This window comes from Salvelinus alpinus, chromosome 3 (assembly GCF_045679555.1).
Source record: "Salvelinus alpinus chromosome 3, SLU_Salpinus.1, whole genome shotgun sequence".
NCBI lineage: Eukaryota > Metazoa > Chordata > Actinopteri > Salmoniformes > Salmonidae > Salvelinus > Salvelinus alpinus.
In genome coordinates, this window is record NC_092088.1 from 100,481,686 (window position 1) to 100,504,185 (window position 22,500).

Below are 22,500 nucleotides of genomic sequence, written 5' to 3' on the forward strand. Positions count from 1 at the left end.
AGAGGGAGAGGGGGATGGAGGAGAGGATCAGACTGCTGGAGGAGAGGTTGAGGGGGATGGCATGTGACAGAGAACAACCCACTAGGGAGGTGGTCATCCCCACAGAGACGCCAGCAGAACAGCCCACCTCAGCACCGGACAAAAGTCTCGACACCACAGCAGAACAGTCCACACCAGACCCTGACCATAGAAACGACATCACAACAGAACAGACAAAAGAAAAACCCCAAGCCCAGCAGCTCTCACCCCCCCTGAGCACCCCCCCCTGTCAGCCACCCTGATAGCCCTCCTGACAACCCCCCCAGACCCACTGAGGACAAACACAAGACACAGATTGTCCTTCTTATGGACTCAAATGGGAAATATATAGAAGAAAAAAAACTTTTCCCCAAACACAGTGTGTCTAAACTCTGGTGTCCAAACACCCAGCGCGCCCTAGACCTTCTGTCTGAGGACAAACTAGGCTCACCTAGCCACATAATAATACACACAGGCACAAACGACCTGAGAGCACAGCAGGAAAGGGTGGCCACAGCACTGAAGGGAGTGATTGAAAAAGCTTCTTCTACTTTCCCCAACGCACAAGTGGTTATCTCCACCCTGCTACCACGAAAAGACTTCCACCCTGCTACAATACAGCGGGTAAACGCAAGCATTTCCCGTGACTGTGCCTCAAAACCAAATGTTTTCCTGGCCCACCACTCCACCCTGGACTTGAACAGCCTCTATGACCAGGTCCACCTCTACAAGGCAGCAGTGCCCACCTTTGCCCGGACTCTAAAGGACATCGCTCTCAAACGCAGCCCCAACACTTCACACAGGAGCAACAGATCAATAGACACCCCACCCAGACCAGCGAGACACCCTCCAAGACCTTCAGGACCCCCCCCCTGGACCTCCACATAGAGGACCCACGCCAAGACGACCTACATCCAGACCACAGCACCCCCAGACACACCCCCACCCCAACCAATCAACACCCCCCCACATCAACCATGCCCACACCCAATTTAGGCCCCCTCAGATCAGACCCATGCCACTCCTGCCCACCCCATGCACCCCACCCCCGCAAAGAGGGCATCAACATGGAAGTCACACATACGCCCAGGTAGTGAGCGGGCAAACAGGCCCAACCCCCACTCTTACACTCGCCCAAGCCAACGGCATGTACCAGATGCTCAGCAGGCTCTGCTCACACTTACTGGCCTGAGGCCAAACCACACGGCCAACAACATTGGACACTTCATTTCACAAGCATTTCGCTACACTCGCATTAACATCTGCTAACCATGTGTATGTGACTAATAAAATTTGATTTGATTTGATTTGATTTGATTTGAACAAAAAGCCTTCACTATATCATCCTGGAATATCCAAGGCCTGAGGTCATCTGCCTTTGGCCTAAAGAGCAGGAACCCGGACTTCACCAAAGAAATCGGTAATGCAGACATTGTCATCCTGCAAGAAACCTGGTACAGAGGAGACGGACCCACTGGTTGCCCTCTAGGTTACAGAGAACTGGTAGTCCCATCCACCAAACTACCAGGTGTGAAACAGGGAAGGGACTCAGGGGGAATGCTAATTTGGTATAGAGCAGACCTAACTCACTCCATTAAATTAATCAAAACAGGAACATTTTACATTTGGCTAGAAATTCAAAAGGAAATTATCTTAACAGAGAAAAATGTCCTCCTGTGTGCTACCTATATCCCCCCACTAGAATCCCCATACTTTAATGAAGACAGCTTCTCCATCCTGAATGAGGAAATCAATCATTTCCAGGCCCAGGGACATGTATTAGTCTGTGGCGACCTAAATGCCAGAACTGGACAAGAACCTGACACCCTCAGCACACAGGGGGACAAACACCTACCTGGAGGTGACAGCATTCCCTCCCCCATATGCCCCCCTAGGCACAACTATGACAACATAACCAACAAAAACGGGTCACAACTCCTGCAGCTCTGTCGCACGCTGGGTATGTACATAGTCAATGGTAGGCTTCGAGGGGACTCCTATGGTAGGTTCACCTATAGCTCATCTCTTGGCAGTAGCACTGTAGACTACTTTATCACTGACCTCAACCCAGAGTCTCTCAGAGCGTTCACAGTCAGCCCACTGACACCCCTATCAGACCACAGCAAAATCACAGTCTACTTGAACAGAGCAATACTCAATCATGAGGCATCAAAGCCAAAGGAACTGAGTAACATTAAGAAATGCTATAGATGGAAGGAATGCAGTTTGGAAACCTACCAAAAAACAATTAGACAACAGCAAATTCAATCCCTTTTAGACAACTTCCTGGGTAAAACGTTCCACTGCAATAGTGAAGGTGTAAACTTGGCAGTAGAAAATCTTAACAGTATATTTGACCTCTCCGCTTCCCTATCAAACCTAAAAATCTCAAATAGAAAACCGAAGAAAATGAACAACAATGACAAATGGTTTGATGACGAATGCAAAAATCTAAGAAATAAATTGAGAAACCTGTCCAACCAAAAACATAGAGACCCGGAAAACCTGAGTCTACGCCTTCACTATGGTGAATCACTAAAACAATACAGAAATACACTACGGAAAAAGAAGGAACAGCACGTCAGAAATCAGCTCAATGTAATTGAACAATCCATAGACTCTAACCACTTCTGGGAAAATTGGAAAACACTAAACAAACAACAACACGAAGAATTATCTATCCAAAATGGATAGATAATTCTTCAATCTTTTTGGCTCTATAACAAAGAATAAAGAGCAAAAACATATACATGATCAAATACAAATCCTTGAATCAACTATTAAAGACTACCAGAACCCACTGGATTCTCCAATTACCTTGAACGAGTTACAGGACAAAATAAAAACCCTCCAACCCAAAAAGGCCTGTGGTGTTGATGGTATCCTTAATGAAATGATCAAATATACAGACAACAAATTCCAATTGGCTATACTAAAACTCTTTAACATCGTCCTTAGCTCTGGCATCTTCCCCAATATTTGGAACCAAGGACTGATCACCCCAATCCACAAAAGTGGAGACAAATTTGACCCCAATAACTACCGTGGAATATGCGTCAACAGTAACCTTGGGAAAATACTCTGCATTATCATTAACAGCAGACTCGTACATTTCCTCAATGAAAACAATGTACTGAGCAAATGTCAAATTGGCTTTTTACCAAATTACCGTACAACAGACCATGTATTCACCCTACACACCCTAATTGACAACCAAACAAACCAAAACAAAGGCAAAGTCTTCTCATGCTTTGTTGATTTCAAAAAAGCCTTCGACTCAATTTGGCATGAGGGTCTGCTATACAAATTGATGGAAAGTGGTGTTGGGGGAAAAACATACGACATTATAAAATCCATGTACACAAACAACAAGTGTGCGGTTAAAATTGGCAAAAAACACACACATTTCTTCACACAGGGTCGTGGGGTGAGACAGGGATGCAGCTTAAGCCCCACCCTCTTCAACATATATATCAACGAATTGGCGAGGGCATTAGAACAGTCTGCAGCACCTGGCCTCACCCTACTAGAATCCGAAGTCAAATGTCTACTGTTTGCTGATGATCTGGTGCTTCTGTCACCAACCAAGGAGGGCCTACAGCAGCACCTAGATCTTCTGCACAGATTCTGTCAGACCTGGGCCCTGACAGTAAATCTCAGTAAGACCAAAATAATGGTGTTCCAAAAAAGGTCCAGTCGCCAGGACCACAAATTCCATCTAGACACCGTTGCCCTAGAGCACACAAAAAACTATACATACCTCGGCCTAAACCTCAGCACCACAGGTAACTTCCACAAAGCTGTGAACGATCTGAGAGACAAGGCAAGAAGGGCATTCTATGCCATCAAAAGGAACATAAATTTCAACATACCAATTAGGATCTGGCTAAAAATACTTGAATCAGTCATAGAGCCCATTGCCCTTTATGGTTGTGAGGTCTGGGGTCCGCTCACCAACCAAGATTTCACAAAATGGGACAAACACCAAATTGAGACTCTGCATGCAGAATTCTGCAAAAATATCCTCTGTGTACAACGTAGAACACCAAATAATGCATGCAGAGCAGAATTAGGCCGATACCCACTAATTATCAAAATCCAGAAAAGAGCCGTTAAATTCTACAACCACCTAAAAGGAAGCGATTCCCAAACCTTCCATAACAAAGCCATCACCTACAGAGAGATGAACCTGGAGAAGAGTCCCCTAAGCAAGCTGGTCCTGAGGCTAAGTTCACAAACACAAACACACCCCACAGAGCCCCAGGACAGCAGCACAATTAGACCCAACCAAATCATGAGAAAACAAAAAGATAATTACTTGACACATTGGAAAGAATTAACAAAAAAACAGAGCAAACTAGAATGCTATTTGGCCCTAAACAGAGAGTACACAGAGGCAGAATACCTGACCACTGTGACTGACCCAAACTTAAGGAAAGCTTTGACTATGTACAGACTCAGTGAGCATAGCCTTGCTATTGAGAAAGGCCGCCGTAGGCAGACATGGCTCTCAAAAGAAGACAGGCTATGTGCACACTGCCCACAAAATGAGGTGGAAACTGAGCTGCACTTCCTAACCTCCTGCCCAATGTATGACCATATTAGAGAGACATATTTCCCTCAGATTACACAGATCCACAAAGAATTTGAAAACAAATCCAATTTTGATAAACTCCCATATCTACTGGGAGAAATTCCACAGTGTGCCATCACAGCAGCAAGATTTGTGACCTGTTGCCACAAGAAAAGGGCAACCAGTGAAGAACAAACACCATTGTAAATACAACCCATATTTATGCTTATTTATTTTAACTTGTGTGCTTTAACCATTTGTACATTGTTACAACACTGTGTATATATAATATAACATTTGTAATGTCTTTATTGTTTTGAAACTTCTGTATGTGTAATGTTTACTGTTAATTTGTATTGTTTATTTCACTTTTGTATAATATCTACCTCACTTGCTTTGGCAATGTTAACACATGTTTCCCATTCCAATAAAGCCCCTTGAATTGAATTGAATTGAATTGAGAGAGAGAGAGAGAGAGAGAGAGAGAGAGAGAGAGAGAGAGAGAGAGAGAGAGAGAGAGAGAGAGAGAGAGAGAGAGAGAGAGAGAGAGAGAGAGAGAGAGAGAGAGAGAGAGAGAGAGAGAGAGAGAGAGAGATATACAGGTCACTGGATGTTCTATTTAAAGTACGGTGGACTACATTCTCTCTCTACTGGGGAGGGAAGGTGATGTGTCCATCTGCTGTTAGTTGAGGGACTGAAACATTACAAACTGTTACATTTCTATCTAAACAAATCAGACTAGGGTGGAAAAGCATCTCACCTGGAACGATCTATTCTGGGGTTCAAATCAATTTAGCGGGTTCACTTAGAGAATCAAAAGGTTTTAAATCAAACAGATTGAAACCAGAAACCATTATTGTGAATAATTTTTCCTTTTTTTTACAAGTTCAGATTAAATTGTCAACGGGACAACAATAACCAAGGGTGAAAATAACCATACATTGAACAATAACAATAAGCATAGAGGACATGTGCAGGTTGGTTGGTCTGTCAGACTCTGTCCCTCAATTTACGGCAGGTGGCAATGTAGTGCGCTGCCAAGCCACAGCTCTCTGCGTCCTCCCCCAACAGGACTATTCTCATCAGAGAGGTCTTTGAAACCTTGAATAAGGGTTTCAAATTTTTGTCAGGAAATGCAGCTCTGTCTGTCTGTCTGTCTGTCTGTCTGTCTGTCTGTCTGTCTGTCTGTCTGTCTGTCTGTCTGTCTGTCTGTCTGTCTGTCTGTCTGTCTGTCTGTCTGTCTGTCTCTGTCTCTGTCTCTGTCTCTCTCTACCTCTCTCTCTACCTCTCTCTCTACCTCTCTCTCTCTCTCTCTCTCTCTCTCTAGTAAGGAGGCCGCTGTACTAAGGAGGCCTGCTGTAGTGAGGAGGCCTGCTGTACTAAGGAGACTGCTGTATTAAGGAGACTGCCGTACTAAGGAGAATGCTGTACTAAGGAGACTGCCGTACTAAGGAGGCTGATGTACTAAGGAGGCTGCTGTACTAAGGAGGCTGCTGTACTAAGGAGGCTGCTGTACTAAGGAGGCTGCTGTACTAAGGAGACTGCTGTACTAAGGAGGCTGCTGTACTAAGGAGGCTGCTGTACTAAGGAGGCTGCTGTACTAAGGAGGCTGATGTACTAAGGAGGCTGCCGTACTAAGGAGACCTGCTGTACTAAGGAGGCTGATGTACTAAGGAGGCTGCTGTACTAAGGAGACCTGCTGTACTAAGGAGGCTGCTGTACTAAGGAGGCTGCTGTACTAAGGAGACCTGCTGTACTAAGGAGGCTGCTGTACTAAGGAGGCTGCTGTACTAAGGAGACCTGCTGTACTAAGGAGGCTGCTGTACTAAGGAGGCTGATGTACTAAGGAGACCTGCTGTACTAAGGAGGCTGCTGTACTAAGGAGGCTGCTGTACTAAGGAGGCTGATGTACTAAGGAGGCTGCCGTACTAAGGAGACCTGCTGTACTAAGGAGGCTGCTGTACTAAGGAGACCTGCTGTACTAAGGAGGCTGATGTACTAAGGAGGCTGCTGTACTAAGGAGGCTGCTGTACTAAGGAGGCTGCTGTACTAAGGAGGCTGCTGTACTAAGGAGGCTGATGTACTAAGGATCTCAATAGCAACACTGTCTGATGTTCTGCGATCATAAAAGTTCAACCAACCACACTGACAACAACACTAGCAGTTGTCCTGAGAATGCTAGTGTACCTGCAATATACACTGAGTGGACAAAACATTAGGAACACCTTCCTGATATTGAGTTGCACCCCCTTTTTGCCCTCAGAACAGCCTCAATTCGTCGGGTCATGGGACTCTACAAGGTGTCTAAAGCGTTCCACAGGGATGCTGGGCAAGGTTGACTCCAATGATTCCCACAGTTCAAGTTGGCTGGATGTCCTTTGGTTGGTGGACCATTCTTGATGCACACGGGAAACTGTTGAATGTCAAAAAACGTAAAACTTAAATATTTTGTCTTGCCCAGTCACCCTGTGAATGGCTCACATACACAATCCATGTCTCAATGCTTAGAAATCCTTCTTTAACGTGTCTCCTCTCCTTCATCCACACGGATTGAAGTGGATTTAACAGGTGACCTCAATAAGGGATCATAGCTTTCACCTGGATTCACCTGGTCAGTCTATGTCATGGAAAGAGCAGGTGTTCTTAAAGTTTTGTCCACTCAGCGTATAGGCTACAGTACATGTAACCTTTATTTAACGAGGCAAGTAAGTTAAGAACAAATTCTTATTTACAATGCCGGCCTAGGAACAGTGGGTTACCTTGATCAGGGGCAGAATGACAGATGTTTACCTTGTCAGCTCTGGGATTCAATCTTCAACCTTTTGGTTACTGGCCCAATGCTCTAACCACTAGGCTACCCTGCCCTATGCGCAAACACGCACTGCACGCACACACACACACACACACACACACACACACACACACACACACACACACACACACACACACACACACACACACACACACACACACACACACACACACACACACACACACACACACACACACACACACACACACACACACACACACGCACACACACACACACGCGCAGTAAGGAGTAGTTAATCATGCTATGATACTGCAACACTATGCCGTTAACCAGGACATTCTACCCAGCGTCAACCTGACACACGTTTCCCTTTCCAGTCCTCTTCCTGAGCACACGGGCCTCTGTACAGGATGTAATGATCTCTACATTGTTAAATTCACATTGTATAAGTCTGCTGATCAGGATCATTCTGGATCAGACTGAATTCTAGAGGATTATGGGTCATTAAATGGGGACTCTGACCTCACAGTGAAAAGCATTGTCCTCTCTCTTCTCAGTAGGGCCAGGGTGTTTACACACACACATACACACACACACGAACACACACATACGCATACACACGCACACACACACACACACACACACACACACTCGCACATGGGCAAACACACACCGCGTGCACGCACCCACCCCTGCAGTAAGGAGTAGTAACCATTATGAGTGGTAACCATTGTGTTGACCAGCCACTTGACAAACCCCTGGCCCCTTGGAGAGAGGAAGTCCTGCATCCACTCCTCACTCTGAGACAGAAGAGCCCTCAGACTGGCCTGTCAGGGAGGACCCAGGACCAGCAGGACATCAGGAGGAGAGAGACAGAGGACCAGCAGGACATCAGGAGGAGAGACAGAGACCCAGGACCAGCAGGACATCAGGAGGAGAGAGACAGAGGACCAGCAGGACATCAGGAGGAGAGAGACAGAGACCCAGGACCAGCAGGACATCAGGAGGAGAGAGACACAGACCCAGGACCAGCAGGACATCAGGAGGAGAGAGACACAGACCCAGGACCAGCAGGACATCAGGAGGAGAGAGACACAGACCCAGGACCAGCAGGACATCAGGAGGAGAGACAGAGACCCAGGACCAGCAGGACATCAGGAGGAGAGACAGAGACCCAGGACCAGCAGGACATCAGGAGGAGAGAGACAGAGGACCCAGGACCAGCAGGACATCAGGAGGAGAGAGACACAGACCCAGGACCAGCAGGACATCAGGAGGAGAGAGACAGAGGACCCAGGACCAGCAGGACATCAGGAGGAGAGAGACACAGACCCAGGACCAGCAGGACATCAGGAGGAGAGAGACAGAGGACCAGCAGGACATCAGGAGGAGAGAGACAGAGGACCAGCAGGACATCAGGAGGAGAGAGACAGAGACCTAGGACCAGCTGGACATCAGGAGGAGAGAGACAGAGACCCAGGACCAGCAGGACATCAGGAGGAGAGAGACAGAGACCCATCAGGACATCGGGAGGAGAGAGACAGAGACCAGCAGGACATCAGGAGGAGAGAGACAGAGACCCAGGACCAGCAGGACATCAGGAGGAGAGAGACACAGACCCAGGACCAGCAGGACATCAGGAGGAGAGAGACACAGACCCAGGACCAGCAGGACATCAGGAGGAGAGAGACAGAGACCCATCAGGACATCGGGAGGAGAGAGACAGAGACCAGCAGGACATCAGGAGGAGAGAGACAGAGGCCCAGGACCAGCAGGACATCAGGAGGAGAGAGACAGAGACCCAGCAGGACATCAGGAGGAGAGAGACAGAGACCCAGGACCAGCAGGACATCAGGAGGAGAGAGACAGAGGCCAGCAGGACATCAAGAGGAGAGAGACAGAGACCCATCAGGACATCAGGAGGAGAGAGACAGAGACCAGCAGGACATCAAGAGGAGAGAGACAGAGACCCAGACCTCTATATAATGTCCTCTATTCATCTCCTGTCTGTTACTGTAGATATAACGTCCTTCAAATTCTACACGCCTACTATCTGGCTCATAATGTATGGTGGAATGTGTGTGTGTAAATATATGTGTGTGTATATGTGTGTGTGTGTGTATGTGTGTGTGTATATGTGTGTGTGTGTGTGTGTGTGTGTGTGTGTGTGTGTGTGTGTGTGTGTGTGTGTGTGTGTGTGTGTGTGTGTGTGTGTGTGTGTGTGTGTGTGTGTGTGAATGTGTATGTGTGTGTGTTTTTCTGCCATTTAAGCACATGCTGTCCTCCATCTGGCTGTTAGATAGAGACTGTTTCCTTTTCCTGTTTTCCCCCATTCAGCCCCAGCCCCAACCTCAACCCCCCAGCCCCAACCCCAACCCCCCAGCCCCAACCTCAACCCCCCAGCCCCAACCTCAACCTCAACCCCCCAGCCCCAACCTCAACCCCCCAGCCCCAACCTCAACCCCCCAGCCCCAACCTCAACCTCAACCCCAACCCCCCAGCCCCAACCTCAACCCCCCAGCCCCAACCTCAACCTCAACCCCCCAGCCCCAACCTCAACCTCAACCCTCCAGCCCCAACCTCAACCCTCCAGCCTCAACCCCAACCGCCCAGCCCCAACCTCAACCCCCCAACCTCAACCCCCCAGCCCCAACCTCAACCCCCCAGCCCCAACCCCAACCCCCCAGCCCCAACCCCAACCCCCCAACCTCAACCTCAACCCTCCAGCCTCAACCCCAACCCCAACCCCCCAGCCCCAACCTCAACCCCCCAACCTCAACCTCAACGCCCCAGCCCCAACCTGTCCCCGTTCCCGTCCCCGTCCCCGTCTCCGTCCCCGTCTCCGTCCCCGTCCCCGTCCCCGTCTCCGTCTCCGTCCCCGTCTCCGTCCCCGTCTCTGTCCCTGTCCCTGTCTCTGTCCCTGTCTCTCTCTCTGTATCTGTCCCTGTCCCTCTCTCTGTCCCTGTCCCTCTCTCTGTCCCTGTCCCTGTCTCTCTTTCCCCCCATCGTCCCTCCCTCACTCAGTCCTCTCCCTCTCTGTTTTAATATCTGTGGGATATTACACAGACAGTCAACTGGTTCAGCTCGGGTGACCACAATATGATGTCGCCTGGGACCCTTAACACACACACACACACACACACACACACACACACACACACACACACACACACACACACACACACACACACACACACATACACACACAAAACAAACACAGAGAGAGAGACACACACACACGAAACAAACACACACACAGAGAGAGAGAGAGAGACACACACACACACACACACACACACACACACACACACACACACACACACACACAAAACAAAACACACACACTGAGGTGAGACAGATTGCAGAGCAACATTGGGATAAAATCCATTTAAGGCAGTCTATCTAATCTAATGCAGAACCTTCATCTGTTCTGCAGAATGAATTACATTTCATTTCCCCTCCCGGACCACCGTGTTCCTGACAGATACGTTTCATATTACACGCGAAGCAGAGCAGTCGGTAAACCCGTTAAATGTCACAAAATGTCAACGAGCTGGAAATGTACCCGGGAATGTAAATAGGAAGACATTATTAAAATGTATACTTATTACACACGCTCTTATAAATGATTAGGAACAAAGTCACAAGTTAAACATCTCCTATGTTCTCAATCAAATCCAAAGTAGTAACCTGACTAACTACCTGGAATAGAATAGTTAGTATCATTATGACTTTATCTGGAATAGTATAGTTGGTATCATTATGACTAACTACCTGGAATAGTATAGTTGGTATCATTATGACTAACTACCTGGAATAGTATAGTTGGTATCATTATGACTAACTACCTGGAATAGTATAGTTGGTATCATTATGACTTTATCTGGAATAGTATAGTTGGTATCATTATGACTAACTACCTGGAATAGTATAGTTGGTATCATTATGACTAACTACCTGGAATAGTATAGTTGGTATCATTATGACTAACTACCTGGAATAGTATAGTTGGTATCATTATGACTAACTACCTGGAATAGTATAGTTGGTATCATTATGACTAACTACCTGGAATAGTATAGTTGGTATCATTATGACTAACTACCTGGAATAGTATAGTTGGTATCATTATGACTAACTACCTGGAATAGTATAGTTGGTATCATTATGACTAACTACCTGGAATAGTATAGTTGGTATCATTATGACTAACTACCTGGAATAGTATAGTTGGTATCATTATGACTAACTACCTGGAATAGTATAGTTGGTATCATTATGACTAACTACCTGGAATAGTATAGTTGGTATCATTATGACTAACTACCTGGAATAGTATAGTTGGTATCATTATGACTAACTACCTGGAATAGTATAGTTGGTATCATTATGACTAACTACCTGGAATAGTATAGTTGGTATCATTATGACTAACTACCTGGAATAGTATAGTTGGTATCATTATGACTAACTACCTGGAATAGTATAGTTGGTATCATTATGACTAACTACCTGGAATAGTATAGTTGGTATCATTATGACTAACTACCTGGAATAGTATAGTTGGTATCATTATGACTTTATCTGGAATAGTATAGTTGGTATCATTATGACTTTATCTGGAATAGTATAGTTGGTATCATTATGACTTTATCTGGAATAGTATAGTTGGTATCATTATGACTTTATCTGGAATAGTATAGTTGGTATCATTATGACTTTATCTGGAATAGAATAGTTGGTATCATTATGACTTTACTATCTAGAATAGTATAGTTGGTATCATTATGACTTTATCTGGAATAGTATAGTTGGTATCATTATGACTTTATCTGGAATAGAATAGTTGGTATCATTATGACTTTATCTGGAATAGTATAGTTGGTATCATTAGGACTTTATCTGGAATAGAATAGTTGGTATCATTATGACTTTATCTGGAATAGAATAGTTGGTATCATTATGACTTTACTACCTGGAATAGTATAGTTGGTATCATTATGACTTTATCTGGAATAGTATAGTTGGTATCATTATGACTTTATCTGGAATAGAATAGTTGGTATCATTATGACTTTATCTGGAATAGAATAGTTGGTATCATTATGACTTTACTATCTGGAATAGTATAGTTGGTATCATTATGACTTTATCTGGAATAGTATAGTTGGTATCATTATGACTTTATCTGGAATAGAATAGTTGGTATCATTATGACTTTACTACCTGGAATAGTATAGTTGGTATCATTATGACTTTACTATCTGGAATAGTATAGTTGGTATCATTAGGACTTTATCTGGAATAGAATAGTTGGTATCATTATGACTTTATCTGGAATAGAATAGTTGGTATCATTATGACTTTACTACCTGGAATAGTATAGTTGGTATCATTATGACTTTATCTGGAATAGTATAGTTGGTATCATTATGACTTTATCTGGAATAGAATAGTTGGTATCATTATGACTTTATCTGGAATAGAAGAGTTGGTATCATTATGACTTTACTATCTGGAATAGTATAGTTGGTATCATTATGACTTTATCTGGAATAGTATAGTTGGTATCATTATGACTTTATCTATCTGGAATAGTATAGTTGGTATCATTATGACTTTATCTGGAATAGTATAGTTGGTATCATTATGACTTTATCTGGAATAGTATAGTTGGTATCATTATGACTTTACTATCTGGAATAGTATAGTTGGTATCATTAGGACTTTATCTGGAATAGTATAGTTGGTATCATTATGACTTTATCTGGAATAGTATAGTTGGTATCATTATGACTTTATCTGGAATAGAATAGTTGGTATCATTATGACTTTACTATCTGGAATAGTATAGTTGGTATCATTATGACTAACTACCTGGAATAGTATAGTTGGTATCATTATGACTAACTACCTGGAATAGTATAGTTGGTATCATTATGACTAACTACCTGGAATAGTATAGTTGGTATCATTATGACTTTATCTGGAATAGTATAGTTGGTATCATTATGACTAACTACCTGGAATAGTATAGTTGGTATCATTATGACTAACTACCTGGAATAGTATAGTTGGTATCATTATGACTAACTACCTGGAATAGTATAGTTGGTATCATTATGACTAACTACCTGGAATAGTATAGTTGGTATCATTATGACTAACTACCTGGAATAGTATAGTTGGTATCATTATGACTAACTACCTGGAATAGTATAGTTGGTATCATTATGACTAACTACCTGGAATAGTATAGTTGGTATCATTATGACTAACTACCTGGAATAGTATAGTTGGTATCATTATGACTAACTACCTGGAATAGTACAGTTGGTATCATTATGACTAACTACCTGGAATAGTATAGTTGGTATCATTATGACTAACTACCTGGAATAGTATAGTTGGTATCATTATGACTAACTACCTGGAATAGTATAGTTGGTATCATTATGACTAACTACCTGGAATAGTATAGTTGGTATCATTATGACTAACTACCTGGAATAGTATAGTTGGTATCATTATGACTAACTACCTGGAATAGTATAGTTGGTATCATTATGACTAACTACCTGGAATAGTATAGTTGGTATCATTATGACTTTATCTGGAATAGTATAGTTGGTATCATTATGACTTTATCTGGAATAGTATAGTTGGTATCATTATGACTTTATCTGGAATAGTATAGTTGGTATCATTATGACTTTATCTGGAATAGTATAGTTGGTATCATTATGACTTTATCTGGAATAGAATAGTTGGTATCATTATGACTTTACTATCTAGAATAGTATAGTTGGTATCATTATGACTTTATCTGGAATAGTATAGTTGGTATCATTATGACTTTATCTGGAATAGAATAGTTGGTATCATTATGACTTTATCTGGAATAGTATAGTTGGTATCATTAGGACTTTATCTGGAATAGAATAGTTGGTATCATTATGACTTTATCTGGAATAGAATAGTTGGTATCATTATGACTTTACTACCTGGAATAGTATAGTTGGTATCATTATGACTTTATCTGGAATAGTATAGTTGGTATCATTATGACTTTATCTGGAATAGAATAGTTGGTATCATTATGACTTTATCTGGAATAGAATAGTTGGTATCATTATGACTTTACTATCTGGAATAGTATAGTTGGTATCATTATGACTTTATCTGGAATAGTATAGTTGGTATCATTATGACTTTATCTGGAATAGAATAGTTGGTATCATTATGACTTTACTATCTGGAATAGTATAGTTGGTATCATTAGGACTTTATCTGGAATAGAATAGTTGGTATCATTATGACTTTATCTGGAATAGAATAGTTGGTATCATTATGACTTTACTACCTGGAATAGTATAGTTGGTATCATTATGACTTTATCTGGAATAGTATAGTTGGTATCATTATGACTTTATCTGGAATAGAATAGTTGGTATCATTATGACTTTATCTGGAATAGAATAGTTGGTATCATTATGACTTTACTATCTGGAATAGTATAGTTGGTATCATTATGACTTTATCTGGAATAGTATAGTTGGTATCATTATGACTTTATCTATCTGGAATAGTATAGTTGGTATCATTATGACTTTATCTGGAATAGTATAGTTGGTATCATTATGACTTTATCTGGAATAGTATAGTTGGTATCATTATGACTTTACTATCTGGAATAGTATAGTTGGTATCATTAGGACTTTATCTGGAATAGTATAGTTGGTATCATTATGACTTTATCTGGAATAGTATAGTTGGTATCATTATGACTTTATCTGGAATAGAATAGTTGGTATCATTATGACTTTACTATCTGGAATAGTATAGTTGGTATCATTATGACTTTATCTGGAATAGTATAGTTGGTATCATTATGACTTTATCTATCTGGAATAGTATAGTTGGTATCATTATGACTTTATCTGGAATAGTATAGTTGGTATCATTATGACTTTATCTGGAATAGAATAGTTGGTATCATTATGACTTTATCTATCTGGAATAGTATAGTTGGTATCATTAGGACTATATCTGGAATAGTATAGTTGGTATCATTATGACTTTATCTGGAATAGAATAGTTGGTATCATTAGGACTTTATCTATCTGGAATAGTATAGTTGGTATCATTATGACTTTATCTGGAATAGAATAGTTGGTATCATTATGACTTTATCTGGAATAGTATAGTTGGTATCATTATGACTTTATCTGGAATAGTATAGTTGGTATCATTATGACTTTATCTATCTGGAATAGAATAGTTGGTATCATTATGACTTTATCTATCTGGAATAGTATAGTTGGTATCATTATGACTTTATCTATCTGGAATAGTATAGTTGGTATCATTATGACTTTATCTGGAATAGTATAGTTGGTATCATTATGACTTTATCTGGAATAGAATAGTTGGTATCATTATGACTTTATCTATCTGGAATAGAATAGTTGGTATCATTAGGACTTTATCTGGAACAGAATAGTTGGTATCATTATGACTTTATCTGGAATAGTATAGTTGGTATCATTATGACTTTATCTATCTGGAATAGAATAGTTGGTATCATTATGACTTTATCTGGAATAGAATAGTTGGTATCATTATGACTTTATCTATCTGGAATAGTATAGTTGGTATCATTATGACTTTATCTGGAATAGTATAGTTGGTATCATTATGACTTTATCTGGAATAGTATAGTTGGTATCATTATGACTTTATCTGGAATAGTATAGTTTGTATCATTATGACTTTATCTGGAATAGTATAGTTGGTATCATTATGACTTTATCTGGAATAGTATAGTTGGTATCATTATGACTTTATCTGGAATAGTATAGTTGGTATCACTATGACTTTAACTGGAATAGAATAGTTGGTATCATTATGACTTTATCTGGAATAGTATAGTTGGTATCATTATGACTTTATCTGGAATAGAATAGTTGGTATCATTATGACTAACTATCTGGAATAGAATAGTTGGTATCATTATGACTTTATCTGGAATAGTATAGTTGGTATCATTATGACTAACTATCTGGAATAGAATAGTTGGTATCATTATGACTAACTATCTGGAATAGAATAGTTGGTATCGTTATGACTTTATCTATCTGGAATAGTATAGTTGGTATCATTATGACTTTATCTGGAATAGTATAGTTGGTATCATTATGACTTTATCTGGAATAGAATAGTTGGTATCATTATGACTTTATCTATCTGGAATAGTATAGTTGGTATCATTATGACTTTATCTGGAATAGTATAGTTGGTATCATTATGACTTTATCTGGAATAGAATAGTTGGTATCATTATGACTTTACTATCTGGAATAGTATAGTTGGTATCATTAGGACTTTATCTGGAATAGAATAGTTGGTATCATTATGACTTTATCTGGAATAGAATAGTTGGTATCATTATGACTTTACTACCTGGAATAGTATAGTTGGTATCATTATGACTTTATCTGGAATAGTATAGTTGGTATCATTATGACTTTATCTGGAATAGAATAGTTGGTATCATTATGACTTTATCTGGAATAGAATAGTTGGTATCATTATGACTTTACTATCTGGAATAGTATAGTTGGTATCATTATGACTTTATCTGGAATAGTATAGTTGGTATCATTATGACTTTATCTATCTGGAATAGTATAGTTGGTATCATTATGACTTTATCTGGAATAGTATAGTTGGTATCATTATGACTTTATCTGGAATAGTATAGTTGGTATCATTATGACTTTACTATCTGGAATAGTATAGTTGGTATCATTAGGACTTTATCTGGAATAGTATAGTTGGTATCATTATGACTTTATCTGGAATAGTATAGTTGGTATCATTATGACTTTATCTGGAATAGAATAGTTGGTATCATTATGACTTTACTATCTGGAATAGTATAGTTGGTATCATTATGACTTTATCTGGAATAGTATAGTTGGTATCATTATGACTTTATCTATCTGGAATAGTATAGTTGGTATCATTATGACTTTATCTGGAATAGTATAGTTGGTATCATTATGACTTTATCTGGAATAGAATAGTTGGTATCATTATGACTTTATCTATCTGGAATAGTATAGTTGGTATCATTAGGACTATATCTGGAATAGTATAGTTGGTATCATTATGACTTTATCTGGAATAGAATAGTTGGTATCATTAGGACTTTATCTATCTGGAATAGTATAGTTGGTATCATTATGACTTTATCTGGAATAGAATAGTTGGTATCATTATGACTTTATCTGGAATAGTATAGTTGGTATCATTATGACTTTATCTGGAATAGTATAGTTGGTATCATTATGACTTTATCTATCTGGAATAGAATAGTTGGTATCATTATGACTTTATCTATCTGGAATAGTATAGTTGGTATCATTATGACTTTATCTATCTGGAATAGTATAGTTGGTATCATTATGACTTTATCTGGAATAGTATAGTTGGTATCATTATGACTTTATCTGGAATAGAATAGTTGGTATCATTATGACTTTATCTATCTGGAATAGAATAGTTGGTATCATTAGGACTTTATCTGGAACAGAATAGTTGGTATCATTATGACTTTATCTGGAATAGTATAGTTGGTATCATTATGACTTTATCTATCTGGAATAGAATAGTTGGTATCATTATGACTTTATCTGGAATAGAATAGTTGGTATCATTATGACTTTATCTATCTGGAATAGTATAGTTGGTATCATTATGACTTTATCTGGAATAGTATAGTTGGTATCATTATGACTTTATCTGGAATAGTATAGTTGGTATCATTATGACTTTATCTGGAATAGTATAGTTTGTATCATTATGACTTTATCTGGAATAGTATAGTTGGTATCATTATGACTTTATCTGGAATAGTATAGTTGGTATCATTATGACTTTATCTGGAATAGTATAGTTGGTATCACTATGACTTTAACTGGAATAGAATAGTTGGTATCATTATGACTTTATCTGGAATAGTATAGTTGGTATCATTATGACTTTATCTGGAATAGAATAGTTGGTATCATTATGACTAACTATCTGGAATAGAATAGTTGGTATCATTATGACTTTATCTGGAATAGTATAGTTGGTATCATTATGACTAACTATCTGGAATAGAATAGTTGGTATCATTATGACTAACTATCTGGAATAGAATAGTTGGTATCGTTATGACTTTATCTATCTGGAATAGTATAGTTGGTATCATTATGACTTTATCTGGAATAGTATAGTTGGTATCATTATGACTTTATCTGGAATAGAATAGTTGGTATCATTATGACTTTATCTATCTGGAATAGTATAGTTGGTATCATTAGGACTATATCTGGAATAGTATAGTTGGTATCATTATGACTTTATCTGGAATAGAATAGTTGGTTTCATTAGGACTTTATCTATCTGGAATAGTATAGTTGGTATCATTAGGACTATATCTATCTGGAATAGTATAGTTGGTATCATTATGACTTTATCTATCTGGAATAGTATAGTTGGTATCATTATGACTTTATCTGGAATAGTATAGTTGGTATCATTATGACTTTATCTGGAATAGAATAGTTGGTATCATTATGACTTTATCTATCTGGAATAGAATAGTTGGTATCATTATGACTTTATCTGGAATAGAATAGTTGGTATCATTATGACTTTATCTGGAATAGTATAGTTGGTATCATTATGACTTTATCTATCTGGAATAGTATAGTTGGTATCATTATGACTTTATCTGGAATAGTATAGTTGGTATCATTATGACTTTATCTGGAATAGTATAGTTGGTATCATTATGACTTTATCTGGAATAGTATAGTTGGTATCATTATGACTTTAACTATCTGGAATAGTATAGTTGGTATCATTATGACTTTATCTGGAATAGTATAGTTGGTATCATTATGACTTTATCTGGAATAGAATAGTTGGTATCATTATGACTTTAACTGGAATAGAATAGTTGGTATCATTATGACTTTATCTGGAATAGTATAGTTGGTATCATTATGACTAACTATCTGGAATAGAATAGTTGGTATCATTATGACTAACTATCTGGAATAGAATAGTTGGTATCATTATGACTTTAACTACCTGGAATAGTAGAGAGATAACTATCTGACCACTAGCCTTGGTAACCATGGTAGCATTCCCACTATGCAGAGAGATAACTATCTGACCACTAGCCTTGGTAACCATGGCAGCATTCCCACTATGCAGAGATATAACTATCTGACCACTAGCCTTGGTAACCATGGTGATACAGTAATGTTCCCACTATGCAGAGCGATAACTATCTGACCACTAGCCCTGGTAACCATGGCAGCATTCCCACTATGCAGAGAGATAACTATATGACCACTAGCCTTGGTAACCATGGTGATACAGTAGTGTTTCAACTATGCAGAGAGATAACTATCTGACCACTAGCATTGGTAACCATGGTGATACAGTAGTGTTTCAACTATGCAGAGAGATAACTATCTGACCACTAGCCTTGGTAACCATGGTGATACAGTAGTGTTCCCACTATGCAGAGAGATAACTAACTGACCACTAGCCTTGGTAACCATGGTGATACAGTAGTGTTCCCACTATGCAGAGAGATAACTATCTGACCACTAGCCTTGGTAACCATGGCAGCATTCCCACTATGCAGAGAGATACCTATCTGACCACTAGCCTTGGTAACCATGGCAGCATTCATGGTTGGTAGCATTCATTCATGGTATGCAGAGAGACACTGTGATGAATGATCAGCACCAACTCACAACGTTTCAGAATCTGTAGTTAACTTTGTAGAGGAGCTTATGATGAAGAGCTATTCAGACACTCTTGGTAGGACAATAGGTCCCAGATCAGTCTGTGTGTTTGTTTACTCCAATGGAAGTGTGCTAGCCTGGTCCCAGATCAGTCTGTGTGTTTGTTTACTCCAATGGAAGTTTGCTAGCCTGGTCCCAGATCAGTCTGTGTGTTTGTTTACTCTAATGGAAGTTTGCTAACCTGGTCCCAGATCAGTCTGTGTGTTTGTTTACTCTAATGGAAGTTTGCTAGCCTGGTCCCAGATCAGTCTGTGTGTTTGTTTACGCCAATGGAAGTTTGCTAACCTGGTCCCAGATCAGTCTGTGTGTTTGTTTACTCTAATGGAAGTTTGCTAGCCTGGTCCCAGATCAGTCTGTCTGTTTAGTTACTCCATTGTCATTGTCAAGCCAAATATGGCGTGACAATTCTATAAGGAATTGGTACAAAACAGACTGGCACAAGGTTTAGAGGGGATGTTATGGACAGGTCCTGGACCAGCAGGGTTTAGAGGGGATGTTATGGACAGGTCCTGGACCAGATGTTATGGACTGGTTCTGGACCAGCAGGGTTTAGAGGGGATGTTATGGACAGGTCCTGGACCAGCAGGGATTAAAGGGGATGTTATGGACAGGTCCTGGACCAGCAGGGTTTAGAGGGGATGTTATGGACAGGTCCTGGACCAGATGTTATGGACTGGTTCTGGACCAGCAGGGTTTAGAGGGGATGTTATGGACAGGTCCTGGACCAGCAGGGATTAAAGGGGATGTTATGGACAGGTCCTGGACCAGCAGGGTTTAGAGGGGATGTTATGGACAGGTCCTGGACCAGCAGGGTTTAGAGGGGATGTTATGGACAGGTCCTGGACCAGATGTTATGGACTGGTTCTGGACCAGCAGGGATTAGAGGGGATGTTATGGACAGGTCCTGGACCAGATGTTATGGACAGTACCTGGACCAGCAGGGATTAGAGGGGATGTTATGGACAGGTCCTGGACCAGATGTTGTGGACAGTACCTGGACCAGCAGGGATTAGAGGGGATGTTATGGACAGGTCCTGGACCAGATGTTGTGGACAGTACCTGGACCAGCAGGGTTTAGAGGGGATGTTATGGACAGTACCTGGACCAGCAGGGATTAAAGGGGATGTTATGGACAGTACCTAGACCAGATGTTATGGACAGGTCCTGGACCAGATGTTATGGACAGTACCTGGACCAGCAGGGATTAGAGGGGATGTTATGGACAGGTCCTGGACCAGATGTTGTGGACAGTACCTGGACCAGCAGGGATTAAAGGGGATGTTATGGACAGGTCCTGGACCAGATGTTATGGACAGTACCTGGACCAGCAGGGATTCACAGTGTGCTGTTCCTTCTTCTTCTCAGATCCATAACAGCCTGTTTGGTCCTGGCTTGGTTCAGTCAGTGGTCACATTGCTCTGAGGTCTGCTGTGGGTCTCTAGAGGGGGGTCTCCTGGTCCTCAGCTAGGGGAGGGGGTGGAGGTCCGGTCTCACAGCCCAGGGAGGAGAGAGGCTCAGTGGGCAGCTGCTGTCTCTGTGTCCCTCTGTCCAGGCTGCGGCAAGGTGTGTGTGAGAGGAAGAGACACACTCACTGCTCCACATCCAGCTCTCCGGGCAGGATCACACTATATCCACACTGTACACACAGCTCTTAAAGGGATGGTCACCACCTGTATTACAGGAGCCGCTCTTAAAGGGATGGTCACCACCTTTATTACAGGAATAGAGAGAAAAGAGAGGGAGAGAAAAGAAGAGAGGATGTCAGACATTTAATTATGTGGCTTTGATAGGAAAACAAGGAGAGGGAGAGGAGGAGAGGAGGAGGAGGAGGAGAGGAAGAGGAGAGGATGTCAGACATTTAATTATGTGGCTTTGATAGGAAAACCAGGAGAGGGAGAGGAGGAGAGGAGGAGGAGGAGGAGAGGAAGAGGAGAGGATGTCAGACATTTAATTATGTGGCTTTGATAGGAAAACCAGGAGAGGGAGAGGAGGAGAGGAGGAGGAGGAGAGGAAGAGGAGAGGATGTCAGACATTTAATTATGTGGCTTTTATAGGAAAACCAGGCGAGAAAAAGTTAGAGGGAGAGGCGGAGGAGAGGTTCCTCCTGTCGTCCTAACGGAAGACACAGAAAACAGGCTTCTTTGCTGTTGTAAACAGAACCATTTTAAAGGCCACACATATATGAAGAGACCCATTGAACCCCTTTTGGAACATTGTAGTGAGGGAAGACAGCCCCCTAAAAGGGGAATGTGGTGCCTGGT

The 22,500-nt window shown here is 41.1% G+C and overlaps 1 protein-coding gene across 1 annotated transcript in view; it reads right to left on the reverse strand.

The window, feature by feature from the left end:
* Window positions 1-22,500, reverse strand: part of ptprea (protein tyrosine phosphatase receptor type Ea) — a 156,127-nt gene that overhangs the window by 67,033 nt on the left and 66,594 nt on the right. The window contains exon 2 of the mRNA XM_071394660.1: window positions 21,559-21,948. The gene's annotated coding sequence lies outside the window, so the exon portion shown is untranslated. The remainder of the gene's footprint in view (window positions 1-21,558; window positions 21,949-22,500) is intronic.